This window comes from Pristiophorus japonicus, chromosome 23, assembly GCF_044704955.1.
Source record: "Pristiophorus japonicus isolate sPriJap1 chromosome 23, sPriJap1.hap1, whole genome shotgun sequence".
NCBI classification, from domain to species: Eukaryota; Metazoa; Chordata; class Chondrichthyes; family Pristiophoridae; genus Pristiophorus; species Pristiophorus japonicus.
Window position 1 is genome coordinate 34283504 of NC_091999.1, and position 24027 is coordinate 34307530.

Genomic DNA, 24027 nt, shown 5'->3' on the forward strand with positions numbered 1-24027 from the left:
AACAGAGACAGGTAAAGACATGGACAGACCGAAATGATGGGAAAGAGAGAGCCAGTCAGACAAAGAGTCTGAGAGAATCCCATTGGAACAGACGTGGCACCGTGAGAAAGAGACAGATTGAGAGACAGAGACAAACAGAGAAACAGGGACAGACAGAGTGAGTCAGACTGAGAGAGACAAAGACTCAAACATACAAAAATCTCTGAAGAGAGAGAGAGAGAGGCAGAAACCGAGCGACACAGATACATTTCACAATTTCATTTCATTATCGGTTCAGAGTGTCACATTGTTACAGAAAATTGCTGATTCAATCGATGAAAATCCGGTCTCACTGATCAGAATGGGAGGATATCCGTGTTAAATTAAAGAGATACCAGGAGTGGGGGACAAACGCACGCGGGACAACCCCATTGAGTTTTAAGGCCAACGCCTTAACCACTCGGCTATTCTGGTCCTGTGAGAACCTGGATTCTGTCTCTGTGAGAATCTGGGCTTCAACCCCAACCCCACATACAAACACATGCACTTCGGCTTTCAGTGAGCATTTACGAACATTTTTAGTAATATTGACACGGGGGCAACTCTCCTATTCTTTTTCGAATAATGCACTGGGAACTTTCATATCCACCCGAGGGTGCAGACGGAGCTTCAATTTAACATTTCATCCGAAAGTCAACAGCTTCAACATTGCAAAATTCCCCAAGTGCTGCACTTGAGTGTTAGCCAAGATGATATGCTCAAGTCTCAGAAGTGCGACTTGAACAGACAAACTCCCGATTCAGTCGAGAATGCGGCCACTGAACCAAAGCCGATACAAAAGTTCACAACCGTATTATTTTCCCCAAGTCGTTTTTATAAGTTCCAGGACATATCAAATTCATGGTGATGATTTCCAGTGACAGTTGCACATACACAGAGACATATAAATAGATAGACAGACACAGAGACCCACACACACATATCCAGAAATTTGCACGCACCAACGACAATGCACAGATGCCTCAGACATCTCGAGGAATAGACAGGCTGAATCACTTCGCAACTTTGACTGATGATTGCGATTTTTGAAACGGATGTATCGTGAATATTGCAGATTAATAAAAATGAGAAAAAAATGTCAAAGTTGAAAGGTGTGGGACGTTATTCCATCCATCTCAGGATCAGTTTGGCAGAGAACCGGTTAAATTGTGAAATGGAATGAAAAATGCTGAGAATCGTAGTCGGCAGGATTCGAACTTGCGCGGGATAACCCAATGGATTTCTAGTCCATCGCCTTAACCACTCGGCCACGACTACTGTGTCGCTGACTTTTTAAACTTTACTCAGAAAAAACTCAGTCATCCATCTCTGTGTTGCAGACGGCCAAAGACTCCTGAAAAATTCTCCGTTTGCTAAAAATCTGGACGAGGCAATCTCATCCACCTGTATTTTTACAGTTCCATATTACTCTGGAACTTTTTAACATGCATCTCTTCCAAGAAACAGAAGTAAAATTCGACGTTTTGAAACAACTGCCTCCCCGTCGGGGAATTGAACCCCGGTCTCCCGCGTGACAGGCGGGGATACTCACCACTATACTAACGAGGAACTGACGTGTACCAATTCTGTCAGAGCAGTAATCGAGTCACTGTGAACAGAACTGGACACCAGGAGAAGTCGATAGACACATTGAGAGACAGAGACAAACCGACAAACAGGGAGAGACAGACAGCGAGATAGAGACAACGAGAGACAGAAAGTGTGAGACTGAGAAGGAGAGACAGACTGAGTGAGAAAAAGACTCAAATATATACATATACAGATATGTGTGTGTGTGATCTATTAAAAGAGAGAGATGGAAAGAGTGAGAGAAAGACAATGATAAAGACAGTGACAAGGAGAGAGACAGATAGAGAGAGAGCGATAGAGACTAAAACAGAAAATGATGGAAATACTTCTCAGCTTACAGGCAGGGACTAACAGAGACAGGCAAAGACATGGACAGACCGAAATGATGGGAAAGAGAGAGCCAGTCAGACAAAGAGTCTGAGAGAATCCCATTGGAACAGACGTGGCACCGTGAGAAAGAGACAGATTGAGAGACAGAGACAAACAGAGAAACAGGGACAGACAGAGTGAGTCAGACTGAGAGAGACAAAGATTCAAACATACAAAACTCTCTGAAGAGAGAGAGAGAGGCAGAAACCGAGCGACACAGATACATTTCACAATTTCATTTCATTATCGGTTCAGAGTGTCACATTGTTACAGAAAATTGCTGATTCAACCGATGAAAATCCGGTCTCACTGATCAGAATGGGAGGATATCCGTGTTAAATTAAAGAGATACCAGGAGTGGGGGACAAACGCACGCGGGACAAACCATTGAGTTTTAAGGCCAACGCCTCAACCACTCGGTTATTCTGGTCCTGTGAGAACCTGGATTCTGTCTCTGTGAGAATCTGGGCTTCAACCCCAACCCCACATACAAACACATGCACATCGGCTTTCAGTGAGCATTTACGAACATTTTTAGTAATATTGACACGGGGGCAACTCTCCTATTCTTTTTCGAATAATGCACTGGGAACTTTCATATTCACCCGAGGGTGCAGACGGAGCTTCAATTTAACATTTCATCCGAAAGTCAACAGCTTCAACATTGCAAAATTCCCCAAGTGCTGCACTTGAGTGTTAGCCAAGATGATATGCTCAAGTCTCAGAAGTGCGACTTGAACAGACAAACTCCCGATTAAGTCGAGAATGCTGCAACTGAACCAAAGCCGATACAAAAGTTCGCAACCGTATTATTTTTCCCCAAGTCGTTTTTATACGTTCCAGGACATATCAAATTCATGGTGATGATTTCCAGTGACAGTTGCACATACACAGAGACATATAAATAGATAGACAGACACAGAGACCCACACACACATATCCAAAAATTTGCACGCACCAACGACAATGCACAGATGCCTCAGACATCTCGTGAATTGACCGGCTGAATCACTGTCGCAACTTTGACTGATGTTTGCGACTTTTGAAACGGATGTATCGTGAATATTGCAGGTTAATAAAAATGAGAAAAAAATGTCAAATTTGAAAGGTGTGGGACGTTATCCATCCATCTCAGGATCAGTTTGGCAGAGAACCGGTTAAATTGTGAAATGGAATGAAAAATGCTGAGAATCGTAGTCGGCAGGATTCGAACCTGCGCGGGATAACCCAATGGATTTCTAGTCCATCGCCTTAACCACTCGGCCACGACTACTGTGTCGCTGCCTTTTAAAACTTTACTCAGAAAAAACTCAGTCATCCATCTCTGTGTTGCAGACGGCCAAAGACTCCTGAAAAATTCTCCGTTTGCTAAAAGTCTGGACGAGGCAATCTCATCCACCTGTATTTTTACAGTTCCATATTACTCTGGAACTTTTTAATGTGCATCTCTTCCAAGAAACAGAAGTAAAATTCGACATTTTAAAACTACTGCCTCCTCGTCGGGGAATTGAACCCCGGTCTCCCGCGTGACAGGCGGGGATACTCACCACTATACTAACGAGGAACTGACGTGTACCAATTCTGTCAGAGCAGTAATCGAGTCACTGTGAACAGAACTGGACACCAGGAGAATTCGACAGACACATTGAGAGACAGAGACAAATCGACAAACAGGGAGAGACAGACAGCGAGATAGAGACAACGAGAGACAGAAAGTGTGAGACTGAGAAGGAGAGACAGACTGAGTGAGAAAAAGACTCAAATATATACATATACAGAGATGTGTGTGTGTGATCTATTAAAAGAGAGAGATGGAAAGAGTGAGAGAAAGACAATGATAAAGACAGTGACAAGGAGAGAGACAGATCGAGAGAGAGCGATAGAGACTAAAACAGAAAATGATGGAAATATTTCTCAGCTTACAGGCAGGGACTAACAGAGACAGGCAAAGATATGGACAGACCGAAATGATGGGAAAGAGAGAGCCAGTCAGACAAAGAGTCTGAGAGAATCCCATTGGAACAGACGTGGCACCGTGAGAAAGAGACAGATTGAGAGACAGAGACAAACAGAGAAACAGGGGCAGACAGTGTGAGTCAGACTGAGAGAGACAAAGACTCAAACATACAAAACTCTCTGAAGAGAGAGAGAGAGGCAGAAACCGAGCGACACAGATACATTTCACAATTTCATTTCATTATCGGTTCAGAGTGTCACATTGTTACAGAAAATTGCTGATTCAAACGATGAAAATCCGGTCTCACTGATCAGAATGGGAGGATATCCGTGTTAAATTAAAGAGATACCAGGAGTGGGGGACAAACGCACGCGGGACAAACCCATTGAGGTTTAAGGCCAACGCCTCAACCACTCGGCTATTCTGGTCCTGTGAGAACCTGGATTCTGTCTCTGTGAGAATCTGGGCTTCAGCCCCAACCCCACATACAAACACATGCACATCGGCTTTCAGTGAGCATTTACGAACATTTTTAGTAATATTGACACGGGGGCAACTCTCCTATTCTTTTTCGAATAATGCACTGGGAACTTTCGTATTCACCCGAGGGTGCAGACGGAGCTTCAATTTAACATTTCATCCGAAAGTCAACAGCTTCAACATTGCAAAATTCCCCAAGTGCTGCACTTGAGTGTTAGCCAAGATGATATGCTCAAGTCTCAGAAGTGCGACTTGAACAGACAAACTCCCGATTCAGTCGAGAATGCGGCCACTGAACCAAAGCCGATACAAAAGTTCACAACCGTATTATTTTCCCCAAGTCGTTTTTATACGTTCCAGGACATATCAAATTCATGGTGATGATTTCCAGTGACAGTTGCACATACACAGAGACATATAAATAGATAGACAGACACAGAGACCCACACACACATATCCAGAAATTTGCACGCACCAACGACAATGCACAGATGCCTCAGACATCTCGAGGAATAGACAGGCTGAATCGCTGTCGCAACTTTGACTGATGATTGCGATTTTTGAAACGGATGTATCGTGAATATTGCAGATTAATAAAAATGAGAAAAAAATGTCAAAGTTGAAAGGTGTGGGACGTTATTACATCCAACTCAGGATCAGTTTGGCAGAGAACCGGTTAAATTGTGAAATGGAATGAAAAATGCTGAGAATCGTAGTCGGAAGGATTCGAACCTGCTCGGGATAACCCAATGGATTTCTATTCCATCGCCTTAACCACTCGGCCACGACTACTATGTCGCTGCCTTTTTAAACTTTAATCAGGAAAAACTCAGTCATCCATCTCTGTGTGGCAGACGGCCAAAGACTCCTGAAAAATTCTCCGTTTGCTAAAAATCTGGACTAGGCAATCTCATCCACCTGTATTTTTACAGTTCCATCTTACTCTGGAACTTTTTAACATGCATCTCTTCCAAGAAACAGAAGTAAAATTCGACATCTTGAAACAACTGCCTCCCCGTCGGGGAATTGAACCCCGGTCTCCCGCGTGACAGGCGGGGATACTCACCACTATACTAACGAGGAACTGACGTGTACCAATTCTGTCAGAGCAGTAATCGAGTCACTGTGAACAGAACTGGACACCAGGAGAAGTCGATAGACACATTGAGAGACAGAGACAAACCGACAAACAGGGAGAGACAGACAGCGAGATAGAGACAACGAGAGACAGAAAGTGTGAGACTGAGAAGGAGAGACAGACTGAGTGAGAAAAAGACTCAAATATATACATATACAGATATGTGTGTGTGTGATCTATTAAAAGAGAGAGATGGAAAGAGTGAGAGAAAGACAATGATAAAGACAGTGACAAGGAGAGAGACAGATAGAGAGAGAGCGATAGAGACTAAAACAGAAAATGATGGAAATACTTCTCAGCTTACAGGCAGGGACTAACAGAGACAGGCAAAGACATGGACAGACCGAAATGATGGGAAAGAGAGAGCCAGTCAGACAAAGAGTCTGAGAGAATCCCATTGGAACAGACGTGGCACCGTGAGAAAGAGACAGATTGAGAGACAGAGACAAACAGAGAAACAGGGACAGACAGAGTGAGTCAGACTGAGAGAGACAAAGATTCAAACATACAAAACTCTCTGAAGAGAGAGAGAGAGGCAGAAACCGAGCGACACAGATACATTTCACAATTTCATTTCATTATCGGTTCAGAGTGTCACATTGTTACAGAAAATTGCTGATTCAACCGATGAAAATCCGGTCTCACTGATCAGAATGGGAGGATATCCGTGTTAAATTAAAGAGATACCAGGAGTGGGGGACAAACGCACGCGGGACAAACCATTGAGATTTAAGGCCAACGCCTCAACCACTCGGTTATTCTGGTCCTGTGAGAACCTGGATTCTGTCTCTGTGAGAATCTGGGCTTCAACCCCAACCCCACATACAAACACATGCACATCGGCTTTCAGTGAGCATTTACGAACATTTTTAGTAATATTGACACGGGGGCAACTCTCCTATTCTTTTTCGAATAATGCACTGGGAACTTTCATATTCACCCGAGGGTGCAGACGGAGCTTCAATTTAACATTTCATCCGAAAGTCAACAGCTTCAACATTGCAAAATTCCCCAAGTGCTGCACTTGAGTGTTAGCCAAGATGATATGCTCAAGTCTCAGAAGTGCGACTTGAACAGACAAACTCCCGATTAAGTCGAGAATGCTGCAACTGAACCAAAGCCGATACAAAAGTTCGCAACCGTATTATTTTTCCCCAAGTCGTTTTTATACGTTCCAGGACATATCAAATTCATGGTGATGATTTCCAGTGACAGTTGCACATACACAGAGACATATAAATAGATAGACAGACACAGAGACCCACACACACATATCCAAAAATTTGCACGCACCAACGACAATGCACAGATGCCTCAGACATCTCGTGAATTGACCGGCTGAATCACTGTCGCAACTTTGACTGATGTTTGCGACTTTTGAAACGGATGTATCGTGAATATTGCAGGTTAATAAAAATGAGAAAAAAATGTCAAATTTGAAAGGTGTGGGACGTTATCCATCCATCTCAGGATCAGTTTGGCAGAGAACCGGTTAAATTGTGAAATGGAATGAAAAATGCTGAGAATCGTAGTCGGCAGGATTCGAACCTGCGCGGGATAACCCAATGGATTTCTAGTCCATCGCCTTAACCACTCGGCCACGACTACTGTGTCGCTGCCTTTTAAAACTTTACTCAGAAAAAACTCAGTCATCCATCTCTGTGTTGCAGACGGCCAAAGACTCCTGAAAAATTCTCCGTTTGCTAAAAGTCTGGACGAGGCAATCTCATCCACCTGTATTTTTACAGTTCCATATTACTCTGGAACTTTTTAATGTGCATCTCTTCCAAGAAACAGAAGTAAAATTCGACATTTTAAAACTACTGCCTCCTCGTCGGGGAATTGAACCCCGGTCTCCCGCGTGACAGGCGGGGATACTCACCACTATACTAACGAGGAACTGACGTGTACCAATTCTGTCAGAGCAGTAATCGAGTCACTGTGAACAGAACTGGACACCAGGAGAAGTCGACAGACACATTGAGAGACAGAGACAAATCGACAAACAGGGAGAGACAGACAGCGAGATAGAGACAACGAGAGACAGAAAGTGTGAGACTGAGAAGGAGAGACAGACTGAGTGAGAAAAAGACTCAAATATATACATATACAGAGATGTGTGTGTGTGATCTATTAAAAGAGAGAGATGGAAAGAGTGAGAGAAAGACAATGATAAAGACAGTGACAAGGAGAGAGACAGATCGAGAGAGAGCGATAGAGACTAAAACAGAAAATGATGGAAATATTTCTCAGCTTACAGGCAGGGACTAACAGAGACAGGCAAAGATATGGACAGACCGAAATGATGGGAAAGAGAGAGCCAGTCAGACAAAGAGTCTGAGAGAATCCCATTGGAACAGACGTGGCACCGTGAGAAAGAGACAGATTGAGAGACAGAGACAAACAGAGAAACAGGGGCAGACAGTGTGAGTCAGACTGAGAGAGACAAAGACTCAAACATACAAAACTCTCTGAAGAGAGAGAGAGAGGCAGAAACCGAGCGACACAGATACATTTCACAATTTCATTTCATTATCGGTTCAGAGTGTCACATTGTTACAGAAAATTGCTGATTCAAACGATGAAAATCCGGTCTCACTGATCAGAATGGGAGGATATCCGTGTTAAATTAAAGAGATACCAGGAGTGGGGGACAAACGCACGCGGGACAAACCCATTGAGGTTTAAGGCCAACGCCTCAACCACTCAGCTATTCTGGTCCTGTGAGAACCTGGATTCTGTCTCTGTGAGAATCTGGGCTTCAGCCCCAACCCCACATACAAACACATGCACATCGGCTTTCAGTGAGCATTTACGAACATTTTTAGTAATATTGACACGGGGGCAACTCTCCTATTCTTTTTCGAATAATGCACTGGGAACTTTCGTATTCACCCGAGGGTGCAGACGGAGCTTCAATTTAACATTTCATCCGAAAGTCAACAGCTTCAACATTGCAAAATTCCCCAAGTGCTGCACTTGAGTGTTAGCCAAGATGATATGCTCAAGTCTCAGAAGTGCGACTTGAACAGACAAACTCCCGATTCAGTCGAGAATGCGGCCACTGAACCAAAGCCGATACAAAAGTTCACAACCGTATTATTTTCCCCAAGTCGTTTTTATACGTTCCAGGACATATCAAATTCATGGTGATGATTTCCAGTGACAGTTGCACATACACAGAGACATATAAATAGATAGACAGACACAGAGACCCACACACACATATCCAGAAATTTGCACGCACCAACGACAATGCACAGATGCCTCAGACATCTCGAGGAATAGACAGGCTGAATCGCTGTCGCAACTTTGACTGATGATTGCGATTTTTGAAACGGATGTATCGTGAATATTGCAGATTAATAAAAATGAGAAAAAAATGTCAACGTTGAAAGGTGTGGGACGTTATTCCATCTATCTCAGGATCAGTTTGGCAGAGAACCGGTTAAATTGTGAAATGGAATGAAAAATGCTGAGAATCGCAGTCGGCAGGATTCGAACCTGCGCGGGATAACCCAATGGATTTCTAGTCCATCGCCTTAACCACTCGGCCACGACTACTGTGTCGCTGCCTTTTTAAACTTTACTCAGAAAAAACTCAGTCATCCATCTCTGTGTAGCAGACGGCCAAAGAATCCTGAAAAATTCACCGTTTGCTAAAAATCTGGACGAGGCAATCTCATCCACCTGTATTTTTACAGTTCCATATTGCTCTGGAACTTTTTAATATGCATCTCTTCCAAGAAACAGAAGTAAAATTCAACATCTTGAAACAACTGCCTCCCCGGCGGGGAATTGAACCCCGGTCTCGCGCGTGACTGGCGGGGATACTCACCACTATACTAACGAGGAACTGACGGGTACCAGTTCTGACAGAGCAGGAATCGAGTCACTGTGAACAGAACTGGACACCAGGAGAAGTCGACAGACACATTGAGATACAGAGACAAACCGACAAACAGGGAGAGACAGACAGCGAGATAGAGACAACGAGAGACAGAAAGTGTGAGACTGAGAAGGAGAGGCAGACTCAGTGAGAAAAAGACTCAAATATATACATATACAGAGATGTGTGTGAGTGATCTATTCAGAGAGAGAGGGAAAGAGTGAGAGAAAGACAACGATAAAGACAGTGACAAGGAGAGAGACAGAAAGAGAGAGAGGGATAGAGACTAAAACAGAAAATGATGAAAATACTTCTCAGCTTACAGGCAGGGACTAACAGAGACAGGCAAAGACAAGGACAGACCGAAATGATGGGAAAGAGAGAGCCAGTCAGACAAAGAGTCTGACAGAATCTCATTGGAACAAACGTGGCACCGTGAGAAAGAGACAGATTGAGAGACAGAGACAAACAGATAAACAGGGACAGACAGAGTGAGTCAGATTGAGAGAGACAAAGACTCAAACATACAAAACTCTCTGAAGAGAGAGAGAGAGAGGCAGAAACCGAGCGACACAGATACATTTCACAATTTCATTTCATTATCGGTTCAGAGTGTCACATTGTTACAGAAAATTGCTGATTCAACCGATGAAAATCCGGTCTCACTGATCAGAAAGGGAGGATATCCGTATTAAATTAAAGAGATACCAGGAGTGGGGGACAAACCCACGCGGGACAAACACATTGAGTTTTAAGGCCAACGCCTCAACCACTCGGCTATTCTGGTCCTGTGGGAACCTGGATTCTGTCTCTGTGAGAATCTGGGCGTCAACCCCAACCCCACATACAAACACATGCACATCGGCTTTCAGTGAGCATTTACGAACATTTTTAGTAATATTGACACGGGGGCAACTCTCCTATTCTTTTTCGAATAATGCACTGGGAACTTTCATATCCACCCGAGGGTGCAGACGGAGCTTCAATTTAACATTTCATCCGAAAGTCAACAGCTTCAACATTGCAAAATTCCCCAAGTGCTGCACTTGAGTGTTAGCCAAGATGATATGCTCAAGTCTCAGAAGTGCGACTTGAACAGACAAACTCCCGATTCAGTCGAGAATGCGGCCACTGAACCAAAGCCGATACAAAAGTTCACAACCGTATTATTTTCCCCAAGTCGTTTTTATACGTTCCAGGACATATCAAATTCATGGTGATGATTTCCAGTGACAGTTGCACATACACAGAGACATATAAATAGATAGACAGACACAGAGACCCACACACACATATCCAGAAATTTGCACGCACCAACGACAATGCACAGATGCCTCAGACATCTCGAGGAATAGACAGGCTGAATCGCTGTCGCAACTTTGACTGATGATTGCGATTTTTGAAACGGATGTATCGTGAATATTGCAGATTAATAAAAATGAGAAAAAAATGTCACGTTGAAAGGTGTGGGACGTTATTCCATCTATCTCAGGATCAGTTTGGCAGAGAACCGGTTAAATTGTGAAATGGAATGAAAAATGCTGAGAATCGCAGTCGGCAGGATTGGAACCTGCGCGGGATAACCCAATGGATTTCTAGTCCATCGCCTTAACCACTCGGCCACGACTACTGTGTCGCTGTCTTTTTAAACTTTACTCAGAAAAAACTCAGTCATCCATCTCTGTGTAGCAGACGGCCAAAGAATCCTGAAAAATTCACCGTTTGCTAAAAATCTGGACGAGGCAATCTCATCCACCTGTATTTTTACAGTTCCATATTGCTCTGGAACTTTTTAATATGCATCTCTTCCAAGAAACAGAAGTAAAATTCAACATCTTGAAACAACTGCCTCCCCGGCGGGGAATTGAACCCCGGTCTCGCGCGCGACTGGCGGGGATACTCACCACTATACTAACGAGGAACTGACGGGTACCAGTTCTGACAGAGCAGGAATCGAGTCACTGTGAACAGAACTGGACACCAGGAGAAGTCGACAGACACATTGAGATACAGAGACAAACCGACAAACAGGGAGAGACAGACAGCGAGATAGAGACAACGAGAGACAGAAAGTGTGAGACTGAGAAGGAGAGGCAGACTCAGTGAGAAAAAGACTCAAATATATACATATACAGAGATGTGTGTGAGTGATCTATTCAGAGAGAGAGGGAAAGAGTGAGAGAAAGACAACGATAAAGACAGTGACAAGGAGAGAGACAGAAAGAGAGAGAGGGATAGAGACTAAAACAGAAAATGATGAAAATACTTCTCAGCTTACAGGCAGGGACTAACAGAGACAGGCAAAGACAAGGACAGACCGAAATGATGGGAAAGAGAGAGCCAGTCAGACAAAGAGTCTGAGAGAATCTCATTGGAACAAACGTGGCACCGTGAGAAAGAGACAGATTGAGAGACAGAGACAAACAGAGAAACAGGGACAGACAGAGTGAGTCAGACTGAGAGAGACAAAGACTCAAACATACAAAACTCTCTGAAGAGAGAGAGAGAGAGGCAGAAACCGAGCGACACAGATACATTTCACAATTTCATTTCATTATCGGTTCAGAGTGTCACATTGTTACAGAAAATTGCTGATTCAACCGATGAAAATCCGGTCTCACTGATCAGAATGGGAGGATATCCGTATTAAATTAAAGAGATACCAGGAGTGGGGGACAAACCCACGCGGGACAAACCCATTGAGTTTTAAGGCCAACGCCTCAACCACTCGGCTATTCTGGTCCTGTGGGAACCTGGATTCTGTCTCTGTGAGAATCTGGGCTTCAACCCCAACCCCACATACAAACACATGCACATCGGCTTTCAGTGAGCATTTACGAACATTTTTAGTAATATTGACACGGGGGCAACTCTCCTGTTCTTTTTCGAATAATGCACTGGGAACTTTCATATCCACCCGAGGGTGCAGACGGAGCTTCAATTTAACATTTCATCCGAAAGTCAACAGCTTCAACATTGCAAAATTCCCCAAGTGCTGCACTTGAGTGTTAGCCAAGATGATATGCTCAAGTCTCAGAAGTGCGACTTGAACAGACAAACTCCCGATTCAGTCGAGAATGCGGCCACTGAACCAAAGCCGATACAAAAGTTCACAACCGTATTATTTTCCCCAAGTCGTTTTTATAAGTTCCAGGACATATCAAATTCATGGTGATGATTTCCAGTGACAGTTGCACATACACAGAGACATATAAATAGATAGACAGACACAGAGACCCACACGCACATATCCAGAAATTTGCACGCACCAACGACAATGCACAGATGCCTCAGACATCTCGAGGAATAGACAGGCTGAATCACTGTCGCAACTTTGACTGATGTTTGCGATTTTTGAAACGGATGTATCGTGAATATTGCAGATTAATAAAAATGAGAAAAAAATGTCAAAGTTGAAAGGTGTGGGACGTTATTCCATTTATCACATGATCAGTTTGGCAGAGAACTGGTTAAATTGTGAAATGGAATGAAAAATGCTGAGAATCGCAGTCGGCAGGATTCGAACCTGCGCGGTATAACCCAATGGATTTCTAGTCCATCGCCTTAACCACTCGGCCACGACTACTGTTTCGCTGGCTTTTCAAACGTTACTCAGAAAAAAATTCAGTCATCCATCTCTGTGCAGCAGATGGCCAAAGAATCCTGAAAAAGTCTCCGTTTGCTAAAAATCTGGACGAGGCAATCTGCTCTACCTGTATTTTTACAGTTCCATATTGCTCTGGACCTTTTTAATATGCATCTCTTCCAAGAAACAGAAGTAAAATTCAACATCTTGAAACAACTGCCTCCCAGTCGGGGAATTGAACCCCGGTCTCGCGCGTGACAGGCGGGGATACTCACCACTATACTAACGAGGAACTGACGGATAGCTGCGCTGTCGGAGCCGGAATCGAGCTGTGAACAGAACTAGACACCATGAGAAGTTGACGGACACATTGAGAGACAGAGACAAACCGACAAACAGGGAGAGACAGACACCGAGATAGAGACAACGAGAGACAGAAAGTGTGAGACTGAGAAGGAGAGGCAGATTGGGTGAGAAAAAGACTCAAACACATACAGAGAAAGAGATGTGTGTGTGTGATCTATTAAGAGAGAAAGGGAAAGAGTGAGAGAAAGACAATGATAAAGACAGTGACAAGGAGAGAGACAGATAGAGAGAGAGCGATAGAGACTAAAACAGAAAATGATGGAAATACTTCTCAGGTCAGAGGCAGGGACTAACAGAGACAGGCAAAGAAATGGACAGACCGAAATGATGGGAAAGAGAGAGCCAGTCAGACAAAGAATCTGAGAGAATCCCATTGGAACAGACGTGGGCACCGTGAGAAAGAGACAGATTGAGAGACTGAGACAAACGGAGAAACAGAGACAGACAGAGTGAGTCAGACTGAGAGAGACAAAGACTCAACATACAAACACATACACAGCTCTGTGAAGAGAGAGAGAGGCAGAGACCGAGCGACGCAGATACATTTCACAATTTCATTTCATTATCGGTTCAGAGTGTCACATAGTTACAGAAAATGGTTGATTCAACCGATGAAAGTCGGACATCACTGATCAGAATGGGAGGAAATCTGTGTTAAAATAAATAGAAACCAGGAGTGGGGAAGAACCCACGGTGGAAAAACCCTTTGAAGTTTAAGGCCAACGACTTAACCACTCGGTTATCCTGGCCGTGTGAGAGCTTGGATTCTGTCTCTGTGACAAACTGGGCTTCAACCCCAACCCCACATACAAACACATGCACATAGTCTTTTAGTGAGCATTTACGAACATTTTTAGGAATATTGATACGGGGGCAACTCTCCTACTCCTATTCGAGTAATGCTCTGGGACCTTTCATATCCACCCGAGGTTGCAGACGGAGTTTCAATTTAACATTTCATCCGAAAGTCTACAGCTTCAACATTGCAAAATTCCCCAAGTGCTGCACTTGAGTGTTAGCCAAGATGATATGCTCAAGTCCAAGTAGTGCGAATTGAATACACAAACTCCTGATTCAGTCGAGAATGCTGCCACTGAACCAAAGCCAATACAAAAGTTCACAACCGTATTATTTTCCCCAAGTCTTTTTTATAAGTTCCAGGACATATCAAATTCATGGTGATGATTTCCACAGACAGTTGCACATATGGAGAGACAAAAATAGAGATAGACAGACACAGAGACACACACACACATAACCAAAAATTTACACGCACCAACGGGCATGCACAGATGCCTGAGACATCTCGAGGTATAGACAGGCTGAATCACTGTCGCAACTTTGACTGATTTTTGCGATGTTTTAAACGGATGTATCGTGAATATTGCAGATTAATAAAAATGAGAAACAAATATCTGTGTTGAAAGGTGTGGGACATTATTCCATTTATCTCATGATCAGTTTGGCAGAGAACTGGTTAAATTGTGAAATGGAATGAAAAATGCTGAGAATCGTAGTCGGCAGGATTCGAATCTGCGCGGGAAAATTTCAATGGATTTCTAGTCCGACAGCAGGGAGAGACAGAGAGCGACATCGAGACAACGGGAGACAGAAAGTGTGAGACAATGAAGGAGTGGCAGACTGAGTGAGAAACAGACGCAAATACATACATATACAGAGATGTGTGTGTGTGATCTATTAAGAGAGAGAGGGAAAGAGTGAGAGAAAGACAATGATAAAGACTGTGACAAGGAGAGAGACTGATCGAGAAAGAGAGATAGAGACTAATAGAGAAAATGATGGAAATATTCAGCAGGTTAGAGACAGAGCAAAAAAAGACAGCAGGCAGAGACATAGACAGATGGAGAGAGACAGTCAGACAGAGAGGGATGATGGGAAAGAGAGAGCCAAATAGACAGGGAGACTGAGAGAATCCCATTGGAGCAGAACTTTGACACCGTGAGAAAGTAAGAGACAGATTGAGAGATAGGGATAAACTGAGAAACATAGAAAATATGTGCAGGAGTAGGCCATTCGGGCTTTCGAGTCTGCACCACCATTCAATCAGATCATGGCTGATCATTCAGCTCACTACCCCTTTCCTGCTTTCTCTCCATACCTCTTGATGCCTTTAGCCTTCATGGCCATATCTAACTCCCTCTTGAATATAGCCAATGAACTGGCATCAACAACTCTCTGCGATAGGGAATTCCACAGGTTAACAACTCTCTGAGTGAAGAAGTTTCTCGTCACTTCGATCCTAAATGGCCTGCCCCTTATCCTTAGACTGTGTCCCCTAATTCTGGACTTCCCCAACATCGGGAACGTTCTTGCTGCATCTAACCTGTAAAGTCCCGTCAGAATTTTTAATGTTTCTATGAGATCCCCTCTCTTACTTCTAAACTCCAGTGACTACAAGCCCAGTCGATCCAGTCTCTCCTCATATGTCAGTCCTGTAATCCCGGGAATCAGTATGGTGAAACTTCGCTGCACTCCCTCAATAGCAAGAAAGTCCTTCCTCAGATTACGAGACCAAAACTGAACACAATATTCCGGATGAGGTCTCACAAAGGCCCTGTACAACTGCAGTAAAACCCCTAGCTATAAAGGTCAACATACCATTTGCCTTCTTCACCGCCTGCTGCAACTGCATGTCAACTTTCAATGACTGGTGTACCACGACACGCAGCTCCCATTGCACCTCCCCTTTTCCTAATCTGCCGCCATACAGATAATATTCTGCCTTCGTGTTTTTGCCACCAAAGTGGATAACCTCTCATTTATCCACATTATACTGCATCTGCCATGCATTTGTCCACTAACCTAACCTGTCCAAGTCACCCTGCAGCCTCTTAGCGTCCTCCTCACAGCTCATGCCGCCACCCGATTAGTATCATCTGCAAACTGGAAGATATTACACTCAATTCCTTCATCTAAATCATCCATGTATATTGTAAATAGCTGGGGTCCGAGCACTGAGCCCTGCGGCACCCCACTAGTCACTGCCTGCTTTTCTGAAAAGGACCCGTTTATCCCGACTCTCTGCTTCCTGTCTGCCAACCAGTTCTCTATCCACGTCAGTACATTACCCCCAATACTATGCACACCAATACGTGTGTGGGAATTTGTTGAAAGCCTTTTGAAAGTAATTACACCACATGCACTGGTTCCCCTTGTCCACTATACTAGTTATATCCTCAATAAATTCCAGAAGATTTGTCAAGCTTGATTTCCCTTTCATAAATTCATGCGGCTTGGACCGATCCTCTCACTGCTTTCCAAATGCACTGCTATTTCATCTTTAATAATTGATCCTTACATTTTCCCCTCTACTGATGTCAGGCTAACCGGTCTCTAATTATCCATTTTCTATCTCCCTCCTTTTTTAAAATGTGGTGTTACATTAGCTAATCTCCAGTCCATACGAACTGATTTAGAGTCCATAGACTGTTGGAAAATGATCACCAATGAATCCGCTATTTCTAGGGCCACTTCCTCAAGTACATTCCAATGCAGACTATCAGGCCCCGGGGATTTATCGGTCTTCAATCCCATCAATTTCCCTAACACAATTACCTGACTGATAAGGATTTCCTTCAGTTCCTCCTTCTCGCTAGATCCTTTGTGCCCTAGTATTTTTGGAAGGTTATGCGTGTCTTCCTTCGTGAAGACAGAACCAAAGTAATTGTTCAACTGATCTACCATTTCTTTGTTCCCCATTATAAATTCACCTGAATCTGACTGCAATCTTTTTGTCTTCACATATCTATAGAACTTTATTATGTTTCCAACAAGCTTCCTCTCATAATCCAATTTCCCCCTCCTAATTAAACCCTTTGTCCTCCTCTGCTGAATTCTAAATGTCTCCCAGTCCTCAGGTTGCGGCTTTTTCTGGCCAATTTATATGCCTATTCCTTGCACTATCCTTAATTTCCCTTGTTAACTGCGGTTGAGCCACCTTCCCAGTTTTATTTTTACTCCAGACAGGGAAATACAATTGTTGAAGTTCGTCTATGTGATCTTTAAATGTATGCCATTGCCTATCCACCGTCAACCCTTTCAGTACCATTCGCCAGTCTATTCTAGCCAATTCACGTCTCATATCATCGAAGTTACCTTTCCTTAAGTTCAGGACCCAAGTCTCTGAATTAACTGTGGCACTCGCCACCTTAATAAAGAATTCTACCTTATTATGGCCACTCATCCCAAGGGGCCTCGCACAACAAGGTTGCTAATTTGTCCTTTCTCATTACACACCACCCAGTCTAGGATGGCCAGCCCTCTAGATGGTCCCTTGACATATTGGTCGAGAAAACCATCCCTAATACGCTCGAGGAAATCCTCCTCCACCGTATTGCTTCCTGTTTCATTAGCCCAATCTATATTTAGAGCAAGGTCGTCCTTGATAACTGCTGTATCTTTATGGCACGCATCCCTAAATTTCTTGTTTGATGCTGTCCCCAACCTCACTAATACTGTTTGCTGATCTGTACACAACTCCTCTCGCGTTTTCTTCCCTTTGGTATTCCGCAGCACCACCCATACATGTTGCACATCATCCAAGCTAATGCCGTTCCTTACTATTGCCTTAATTTCCTCTTTAACCAGGAACGCTACCCCAACACCTTTTCATTTCTGTCGATGCTTCCTGAATGTTGAATTCCCAGCCTTGGTCACCCTGGAGCTATGTCTCCGTCATGCCAATTATATCATATTCAGTAATTGCTGCTTGTGCAGTTAATTCATCCGCTTTATTACGAACACACCTCACAATGAGGCACAGAGCCTTCAGGCTTTTTATTGTAGCACATTTTGAACCTTTAGAATTTGGCTGTAAAGTGGCCCTATTTGATTTTTGCTGTGGGATTCTCTGCCCTCCACCTTTACTTTTAATCTTTCGTTCTGTGCCCATTCGACTTCCCTCTGTCTCCCGTCGCCCTGCCATATTACTTTAAACCCTCCCCAATAACACTAGCAAACACTCCCCCTTGGACATTGTTTCGGGTCCTGCCCAGGTGCAGACCTTCCGGTTTAGTTCTGGTCCCACCTCCCCCAGAACCGGTTCCAAAGTCCCATGAACTTGAATCCCTCGCATCTGCACCACATTTCAAGCCACGTATTCATCTGAGCTATCCTGCGATTCGTGCTCCGACTAGCAGGTCGCATTGGTAGCAATCCTGAGTTTGCGAACTTTGAGGTCCTACTTTTTAATTTAACTCCGAGCTCCATGAATTCAGCTTGCAGGTCCTCAGACAGAGTGAGTCAGAGAGTGACAGAGACTGAAACACATAAAGATATACAGGGCTCTCGAAAGACAGAGAGTGAGAGGCACAGATACATTTCACAATCCCATTTCTTTGTCAGTTGAGAGTGTGACAGAGTTACAGATTCAACAGAAGGTATTCGGGTCACACTGAGCAAGATGGGAGAAAATCAGTGCAAAATTCAAGAGCTACGCGGAGTGGGGTTCGAACCCACGCGGATATAAACCCATTAGAGCCTAAATGCAACGACATATACACTCAGCCATTCTGGACTTGCGAACCTTCACATTCTGTCTCGATGAGAATCTGGGCTTGAGCTCCACCCTCACAGACACACGCATTCACACAGGTTTTCAGTGAGCATTTCAGAATATTTATATAAAAGTGTCACGGGGACAACTCACTACTCTTTTTCGAATAATGCTGTGGGAACTTTCGCATTCACCGGAGAGAGCAGACGGAGCTTCAATTTAACATTTCATCCAAAAGTCAACAGCTTCAACAATGCAAAATTCCGCAAGTACTGCACTTGAGTGTCAGCCAAGATTATATGCTCAAGTCTCAGGAGTGGGACTTGAAGTCGAAAATGCTGCCGCTGAACCAAAGCCGATATCAAATGTCACAACTATCTTATTTTCCCCAAGTCTTTTTAAAAAGTTCCAGGGCATACCAAATGCATGGTGATGATATCCACAGACAGTTGCACATACACAGTGACATACATACAGATAGACAGACACAGAGACACACACACACACAACCAAATATATACACGCACCAATGGGCATACACAGAGTGCCTTAGACATAAAGAAGGTTAGACAGGCTGAATCACTGTCGCTAATTTGGCTGATTTTTGCGTTTTTCTATCCGTATGTATCGTGAATATTGCAAATTAATGAACATGAGAAAAAAATGTCAGTGTTGCAAGGTGTGGGACGTTATTCCACCGAACTCAGGATCCGTTTTGCAGGGATCTGGTTAAATTGTGAAATGGAATGAAAAATGCTGAAATCGGTAGTGGACAGGATCGAACCTGCACGGTGAAACCCCAATCGGTTTTTTGGTCCATCGCCTTAATCACCCAGGCACGACTACTGGGTTTCTATCTCTTTAAATGTTACTCACATAAAACTCAATCATCCACCTCTCTGCATCAGAACGCCGCAGAGTCCTGAAAAAGTCTCCGTTTCCTAAAATTCTGGAAGAGCCAATCTCCTCTTGCTGTCTTTTTACTCTTCTATGTTGCTCTGGAACTGTTAATATGAATCGAAACCGAATAACAGAGGTACAATTCTACATTTCGAAAATTATTCCTTTCGCGTGACAGGCGGGGATACTCACGACTATACCAATGAGGGACTGACGGGTGTAGATTTTGAGACAGCAGGAATCGAGCTGGGAAAATAAGTGGACATCATGAGAAAGAGACATACACTTTGAGAGACAGACACAAACAGTGAAACAGGGAGAGACAGACAGCGAGCTAGAGAAATAGAGAGAGATCAAGTGTGAGACTGAGAGGGATAGGGAGACTGAGTGAGACAAAGACTCAAACACACACATACACAGAGATGTGTGTGTGTGTGTGCTCCATAAAGAGAGAGAGGCAAATAGTAATGGAAAACCAGAGACAAAGAAAAAGACATGGACAAAGAAAGCGACAAAGAGAGAGAGAGATAGAGAGAGAGAAGATAGAGAGAGAGAGACAGAGATAAAAACAAAAAATGATGGAAATACTCAACAGGTTAGAGACAGGATCGAACAAAGACAGGCAAAGAGAGACAGGCAGGCAGAGACATAGACAGACAGTAATGATGGGAAAGAGAGAGACAGTCAGACAGAGAGACTGAGAGAATCCCATTGCAACAGAACTGGACACTGTGAGAAAGACACGGGCTGATTGAGAGACCGAGACAAACAGAGAAACAGGGAGAGACAGAGTGATTCAGAGTGAGGGAGACAAAGACTCAAACACGCAAACACATGCACAGATCTCTAAAGAGACAGAGGTAGAGAGTGAGGCAGAGACTGAGAGACACGATTCCATTTCTTTATCGGTTCAGAATGTCAGAGAATTGCAGTAAAATGCAGATTCAACAGATTCTTACTGCAGTTGTACAGGGCCTTGGTGAGGCCTCACCTGGAATATTGTATTTAGTTTTGGTCTCCTAATCTGAGGAAGGACGTTCTTGCTATTGAGTGAGTGAAGCGAAAGTTCACCAGATTGATTCTCGGGATGGCTGGACTGTCATATGAGGAGAGACTGGATCAACTTGGTTTTTATACTTTGGAGTTTAGACGGATGAGAGGGGATTTCGTAGAAACATAAAGATTCTGGCGGGAAGGGACAGGTTAGATGCAGGTAGCTTGTTCCCGATGTTGGGGAAGTCCAGAACCAGGGGACACAGCCTCAGGACAGCCATGTCTCCGTGGTGCCAATTATATCATATTCATTAATTGCTACCTGTGCAGTTAATTCATCCACCTTATTACGAATACTCCTCGCATTGAGGCACAGAGCCTTCAGGCTTGTCTTTTTAACACACTTTGTCCCATTAGACTTTGCTGTAATGTGGCCCTTTTTGAAAGGAATGACAAGGGTGTATGCGGTTACAGGAGGATGTGAGGGGAAACAAACATAATACGAGGGGAAGAGTACATCCGCGATGGACCAGTATGAGATCAAAAAGAATGGAAATATAAGGGGAATATCTTTATCCATGTTCCGGAGAGGAGGAAGCCTAACTATAGGTCCTCATCCAGTGGGAGACGGGAGCAAGGATAGATGCGGGTTTGAAAACACTACGGAATGGTGCGTCATTGGAATAAAACCTGCCCGAACCTACATTACACGTATCAAGGGCGAGGACAATATTGTGTGATAACTAGCCTGGGAACTTACGTTACTCCAAGACTGTTGGTGGCAGGGGGAAGAGCACGCATGACATACCAGGAAGACAATGTAAGCGATGAGATTAAGCAAGATATTGATGTTTACATGGAAGAGCAAGCACAATCAATTCCCCTGTTACTTGAAGATTTAACTAGCTCAAGAAATAACATTAAAAGATATTAAGAGCTGAAGGAGAAATCTGAAGAACTGGACAGTGAAATAAAGGATAACCTGAAAAACCCGCCTTGGTACTTGAGATTATACATCCCTGGATAAGGATCCTTTCCCATACCCTAGTGACAATACAGATAGTAATAGCCTTGAGTTGGTTGGTGATGTTATGTAACAAGTGCAAAGACAGGTGAGGCTTACCCGAGCAAAGTTACAAGATAGGGATTAGAATTATATCCCATGTGTTAGTCCTAGTGCATCTGATAGTGGTGTTGATGCTCCTGGGAGACTGTACAGGCAGATACAAGAGGCGCAGAAAGAAGAGATTGGCCAAGACCCGTAACCAAGAACGCAGAAAGCCTTTGCTAGATCCAAAGAAGGTTAATCAAACAAAAAGACGGCATGAATACCTGATCTGAGTCATGAGTGTCCCAATCCTGTCGCCTGACCAACGAAACGGAGGCGGGAGAAATAGGAATCAGGTAAGGATAAGGCAGGGAATGGAAACTTTTTGTTCATGGTGGTTTTTTTAAGGGCTGATCACCTAAAGCCTACGCAGTCCTCAAATTGATGTGGCATTCAATTGTGGTAATAATGGTAGTGGAAGGGACATGTATCGTGATCCAACTATATCTGATGTGTAAGATCAGAGAGATATACAACCACATGGTTATTGCCGAACAGCAAAATGCCTTGTTAATTATGTAATGTAGGCATGATAGGGAGGCGAGTGACTTTGGAACGCGTTAGGGAAACAACCAAGACCCCAAGCTTATGCACTTTATGTACAAAAAGAAATATAAGTGATGTGCCAATATCCCAGGGAAATGGTCAGGTGTAGTATGTAAACACTCCGCAAAAGATGGAACTACAAGTGATCCCAGGGATATGGACTTGATATCACCATTTCCAGCAGATGGCTCAGAACATATATGTGGTCAGTTGATTATTTAGAAATAATCAGGGACCAACAGGAGGGACTGAAAGGGCAGATTACAAATTGTAATTACAAAGAATAATAATAATTGTGATGTTTTAAAATGGAGTTAACTGGTTTTTAAAATGGAACCCACAGCCTGTTTTTTGTGGGAAGCATGTGTGGGATGCCTTCCACAGAGGAGCAGATGCTCCAATTCATAGACCAAAGGCCTTGGGAGCTGGGCATGGACACAGATAGCATAGAATTGGAATTGTATAACAAAATAAGAGTTAAATAAAATAATCATAACAACATGTATTTGGAATTGCCAATTAAGGCATGTCGTTGCCAGATTGGAGGAAGCGCTGTACCAATCAATCATGTATTAATCAATCAGCATGAAATAATTGTAACTTGCGTAATTACTTAATGCTATAATCTGAAACTGTATAAATTAAGATGTCTCTGACAGTATCTTCGAGCATTCCTTCAAGGATAGCTCCCCTGCCGGCTTGTATTAATAAAACCTGCATTTACTTTAAGGCTAACAGAATCCTAGTGGTGGTTTGAAGTTAACCCTAACAAGGTTAGAGAGACAGGGAGGGGTGTCGGGGCTCGAAGAGGTTAGAGAGATAGGGAGGGGTGTAGGGCTGGAGGAGGTTACGGAGATAGGGGGAGGTGTAGGGACTGGAGGAGGTTACAGAGATAGGTAGGGGTGTAGGAACTGGAGGAGGTTACAGAGAAACGGAGGGGTGTAGTGGCTGGAGAAGGTTACAGAGAGAGGAAGGGGTGTAGGGGCTGGAGGAGGTTACAGAGATAGGGAGGGGCGGGGCCATCGAGAGGTGTGAACAAGATGCTGAGAATTTCAAAATCAGCGCCTCACTGGGGCTGAGGATGGCGGAGAATTTCAGGAACACAAGCCCCTCACTACCGATGCTGCACTAACCCCCATCATCTGTTACATCACCTGGAGTTCCAGCGACACTCCTCCCCTTCTCTCTCGGTATTTATCTACTCACTGCCTCACTCAAAACTTATCTCCCATTGACAATCCATGTGAGTGCCGTCGTTGTCCCAGAATTGCTCCCCGTGGACACCGACTGACCTTCCCCGTGCCTCCGCCACCCTCCTCCTGTTCCGTGACGGCCGACAAATTCAGGTTGTGTTCCAGTCAGCAAGCAAAATGTCGGGGCTGGGGGCGGGGGTCACATAAATTAAAACACGTGGCGGCCGGTGGAAGGGACTTGCGGGATCGTGTCCGGCCCGCGGGCCGTATGTTTGACACCTCTGATCTACACTGTCAAGCCCCGTAAGAATTTTGTATATTTTAAAATGAGATCACCTCTCATTCTTCTATCCTGTACAGAATATAGGCTTAGTCTACT

General features: G+C 43.9%; 10 non-coding genes across 10 annotated transcripts; all 10 read right to left on the reverse strand.

Annotated features, from left to right (window-relative positions):
• Nucleotides 1-1215: 1215 nt before the first annotated feature.
• On the reverse strand, nucleotides 1216-1296 carry trnas-aga (transfer RNA serine (anticodon AGA)). The gene has a single exon. It is a non-coding gene; the product is annotated as a tRNA-Ser (tRNA).
• A 219-nt stretch (nucleotides 1297-1515) lies between these two features.
• trnad-guc (transfer RNA aspartic acid (anticodon GUC)) lies at nucleotides 1516-1587 on the reverse strand. Its single transcript has one exon. It is a non-coding gene; the product is annotated as a tRNA-Asp (tRNA).
• A 1582-nt stretch (nucleotides 1588-3169) lies between these two features.
• Nucleotides 3170-3250, reverse strand: trnas-aga (transfer RNA serine (anticodon AGA)). The gene has a single exon. It is a non-coding gene; the product is annotated as a tRNA-Ser (tRNA).
• Nucleotides 3251-3469: 219 nt separating this feature from the next.
• On the reverse strand, nucleotides 3470-3541 carry trnad-guc (transfer RNA aspartic acid (anticodon GUC)). The gene has a single exon. It is a non-coding gene; the product is annotated as a tRNA-Asp (tRNA).
• Nucleotides 3542-5425: 1884 nt separating this feature from the next.
• trnad-guc (transfer RNA aspartic acid (anticodon GUC)) lies at nucleotides 5426-5497 on the reverse strand. Its single transcript has one exon. It is a non-coding gene; the product is annotated as a tRNA-Asp (tRNA).
• A 1582-nt stretch (nucleotides 5498-7079) lies between these two features.
• Nucleotides 7080-7160, reverse strand: trnas-aga (transfer RNA serine (anticodon AGA)). Its single transcript has one exon. It is a non-coding gene; the product is annotated as a tRNA-Ser (tRNA).
• A 219-nt stretch (nucleotides 7161-7379) lies between these two features.
• trnad-guc (transfer RNA aspartic acid (anticodon GUC)) lies at nucleotides 7380-7451 on the reverse strand. Its single transcript has one exon. It is a non-coding gene; the product is annotated as a tRNA-Asp (tRNA).
• A 1584-nt stretch (nucleotides 7452-9035) lies between these two features.
• trnas-aga (transfer RNA serine (anticodon AGA)) lies at nucleotides 9036-9116 on the reverse strand. Its single transcript has one exon. It is a non-coding gene; the product is annotated as a tRNA-Ser (tRNA).
• Nucleotides 9117-10990: 1874 nt separating this feature from the next.
• On the reverse strand, nucleotides 10991-11071 carry trnas-aga (transfer RNA serine (anticodon AGA)). Its single transcript has one exon. It is a non-coding gene; the product is annotated as a tRNA-Ser (tRNA).
• A 1875-nt stretch (nucleotides 11072-12946) lies between these two features.
• trnas-aga (transfer RNA serine (anticodon AGA)) lies at nucleotides 12947-13027 on the reverse strand. Its single transcript has one exon. It is a non-coding gene; the product is annotated as a tRNA-Ser (tRNA).
• Between the last annotated feature and the right edge of the window lie 11000 nt (nucleotides 13028-24027).